The sequence below is a fragment of the Neltuma alba genome, unplaced genomic scaffold (genome assembly GCF_004799145.2).
Source record: "Neltuma alba isolate B1F8T4 unplaced genomic scaffold, ASM479914v2 tig00011283_pilon, whole genome shotgun sequence".
Lineage (NCBI taxonomy): Eukaryota > Viridiplantae > Streptophyta > Magnoliopsida > Fabales > Fabaceae > Neltuma > Neltuma alba.
Window position 1 is genome coordinate 321,279 of NW_021635992.1, and position 4,163 is coordinate 325,441.

Here is a 4,163-nt window from a genome sequence, read left to right on the forward strand (position 1 = left end):
AGATGAGAAAAGAAAGAAAAAGGATCAAAGGAACACACTTTCGTATAATATTAACTCTTTCTTTTCTGTTTTTTTGGCCTCCCTTTCACTTTCTCTGCTTTACGATCGCACTCCCTTTAATCAGTCTCTTAGATTTCAGCAACAAAAGCTCCCTCCTCTCTCTCGCTCTCTTTATTTCCCGCCACTTTTACTGATATTGATCTGTGCGGCTAGCTAAGCTAGGAATATTGTACCGTGTTGCATGGTTTATACTCAAATTGGATTTGATTCTCAAGCATGTGGATTAATTGATAATGTACAAAACAAATTCAAATTGAGAAACTGCTATGCGGTGATCTGGTAGATATCAGGTTAGAAGATTTATAGTACCATGCCGGCTGGTGTTTCTGAGTTCAATCGAAATTCATCAGTTGGATTGAATTATGACGTTATGATTATGTAACAGAAAAATGGAAGAAAAAACCTGGAAACTTTCTGATCTGTGAACAAATTAGTAATTATGACCTATTTTAGTACAAACATTTTTGAGGTTTCATGAACTTATGATCGAATAATGATTTAGAGAATGATTTATATGGGGACGAGAATCAAGCATCAGCAAGCATGTGTGAATCTGTCATCTGGTCATCATTGGATGACATGACATCCCAACCTTGAATTGCAAATTTGCAATAAATCGAATTCTTCTAAAAGATAAATGATGTTTTCACACCTGGCGAAAAACAACTGAGAAGTATGTAGATTGATACAGAATTGGCGTGAACAAGGGCATAAATGTGAACTAATATATTAACACCTTCTTCAACTTTGCTTTAATTTGTTTTTTATGACAAAGAGTTAGATCGTTAGTCTCTTAAAACAGTAGGGAATTATATAACCTTAATAATTTGTTCTCTCTTTAACATTTGTACAGTAGTTTCAATGATTTTCAGGACATATATATATAGTTTATTCCATTTATTGTATTTCAGATTCTTGGGCTCCTTATTGCTGTCCTTCGGTATAAATATTTCGCACGCTCCTTATGCAGAAGTACAAAGGGATATAATATTCTTCCCCATTCGCACGCTAATAAAATCACCTTACTATATGTGTGTGTGTTAATGATAATTTTATTTAATGTCTTATAATGATTCTAGTTTCTTCTTCATTTGTCTCACTTAAATTACTGATCAAGTCTTGAGTTTATTCACCATAATTAGCATTGTTATTGAATTTTATATTGTGGACAATCGATTCTTTTATCTAGTGAGAACTAGAGCGGGTGTATGTATTCTGATGCAAATATTACGTAATAAATTAAATAGGACACCCTAATATTAAGCGTAAATCGTTTCTCGTAATAGTAACAATCTATATACGCATTCATAGTATTCTTGGGGATCAGTTTTACACCAAAGCAAAATAGCCACATCTTTCACATTCATTTCAAAATAATCACAACATATATATGGCTTCCAATCTTTTATAAGATAATTAATGGGCTAGGGTTTAAAAAAAAAAAAAGAATTACAATGAGATCCCATACAAAAAAAAAATTACAAAACAAGTATTAAAAGTTGTTATTTTCCATTCTAAAACTTGTTATTACAGATTACTCAGGTTGTTATTAGACTTTTTAGTAGTTATTTCTTTTATATGGAACTTGATTGTAATTCTTTTTTTTAAAAATGGCAATTCCAGAAGAAACAAGAACTTTTTATGAAAGTGATTTGAGCGTAAAACAAACAACAGATCGGATCAAAACCATAAGTAGAAAAAGAAAAGCAAAAAAGAAAAAACTGAATGAAGAGAGAGAGAGAGAGATCACATCATTCACACACTGATAGGAAGGGATGTGTTTCTGGGGACATTTATTGTATAAAGTTGCACGCTAGGTCTTCTTTTCAGTTCCCCAAAAATCTCTCTATTCAAACTTTTTTTTTTTTTTTGAGTCAGGTGTGACTGTTTATTTTGGTGACTTATAGAGGCTAGAGATTGTGAATCAACTTCAGTGGGCCTCACAGTCACAGATCGCTGGTTTCTTTGTCCTTTAAATTATTTAATTACTATATATCTGTGTAGGACCCTACCCTACATTTTTCTCTGTCTCTTTCTTTCCCTCACATTCCCACTTGGAAGAAAAAGGGCATAGGTCATGTTTCTGTCTGAGTAGTGCTTGATCCTCCGTATCTATGTACCTTACAACCCACCCATCCATATATTTTCATTATTATTCCATCTTCAAAATCATGTGTGTTGTGAATACCTTTTTCTTCTGCATCATCGCCATAGAAGCCGAGAAAGGGATATATATTAGGTTCATCATTTTATAAGACAGAATCTTAAGTCCATCAAACTCATTTTCATCATCCACGTACCCTCCAATTATAAGGGCATGATTATAAATAGCTCTGTCTGATTGGGATGAGATCTGGAAATTAGAAACCTATATTTTGTACTTATCCTAGCATGCATGGTGGCAATTATATATATATATATCATGATCACTTCTAATCTCATGCTTAATTAGCATAAGATTTGGAATTATCTTGTTTTAATTTGGTGCATGGAATTAAATCAAGATTCCTTTTTATCAGATTTACAGTTGCCTTCTCTTGTTGTATATAAATTAATTAATTAAAGCTGAACCAAGCCGGCAGTTTAATTACATGTTAAGCAAGTAACTAGAAAGACACAGTGATCATGACAAAGCTGGGTTTTAAATTGTCCAATTTGCCAGCAAATAATTTGACTTTTCTGGGAATCAGTCTTTCTTTTCAAAATAAATCTCTTCAAATCTCAGCTGCAACGTAACGTGACCTTTTCCCACAAATTCTTGAGACAGCCCTTGCACCTAGTTTTTAAATCTTTTGCCAAAATTTGACAGTAACTCATAAAATATGATTTCCCCACTCCATAATCATCATCTTTAGTGAACACCAAATTGACTTCTTGGATATTTTTTTCACATTAGTTAAAATAGAATAATAAGTACTGACTTAATAAACATCAATGTGACCTAATGATTTGTCGTTTTATATATGTTCTCTTGTGGAATAAAACATTGTAAAATAATATATACGCCTGTGAGGACTTTTGCAAAGTGGGGCTGATGTGTTTCAGTTAAACAGGTCTGTAATTGTAACTTTCCAGCTTTGTTGAAAATGTGTTAGGGAACAAGCAAACCAAATAATGCGATCTAAGTCCAAAGATATGTGTAGCGTTTATTTTCATGAAAGAATACTAAAACATTCACACAAAAGTTGATCCTTTCCTTCGCAGTAGAGAAATCATCATCATAATGCTCTTTGCTATATTTTTGTCTTGTTGATGATCATCACTTTTTTAAACTTTGAAACATAATGTTCCAATCATGATTCAATCCTCCGTCCCATCCCTTTTTGTCAAAGGATCGATCATCGATCAGTCTTTGATCACCACAAAAGATGAGCCTCTCATCACTATCATCATTTAGTGAGCATCTATGTTTAATTTAATTACTAAGCAACCATCGGCGATGACTCAAAAGAACAAATTCAAGTGCCCCTACTTGATCGATCACGTTCTGTCATGTGTGGCTACTAATATTTTACACTCATCACAAGCTAGGGTTGGGAATTAAGGAGTTCAAATAAGATCTAAAGTTAGAAAGATTGTGTTTTGTCTAATAGATATGGTTTTTAACTAAAAGATAGGTTCTTGATCAAATAATTGGAATCATAGTCATGCTTGAGTTTCATTAATTTCTCAGAATGATGAATCAGAGGGGGGATATCTGGTACGGTCTTGATAAAATCTAATAAAGAATCAAAATCAAATTGCAATATTTCTTTAATTTGATTTGAGCTAGCTAGTACAATGAAATTGTTCGTTGTTCTCTTTATTGATTTTGGAGTATATTGATCATACCTAAATATATAATCAATGACAAAAAGTGGTCACAAGAGATTCCTGAGAATGAATATTAATTGAAGATAGAAATTCCATAAATCAGCTTTTTGCAAAGCAATAACCTCAGGTAATTTGACTGCAAAAGAGTTGTACTAAGTGAGTTTTTCCATCTCTCCTCAAAAGTTTAAACTTTTCAGGGTTTGACTGTGTATAAATTCTTCTGATAATTATTCTTTTTAAAAATATTACAAACCAACAGGAAAAAGTTTGTGTGGTGGAGGCTAAACGAA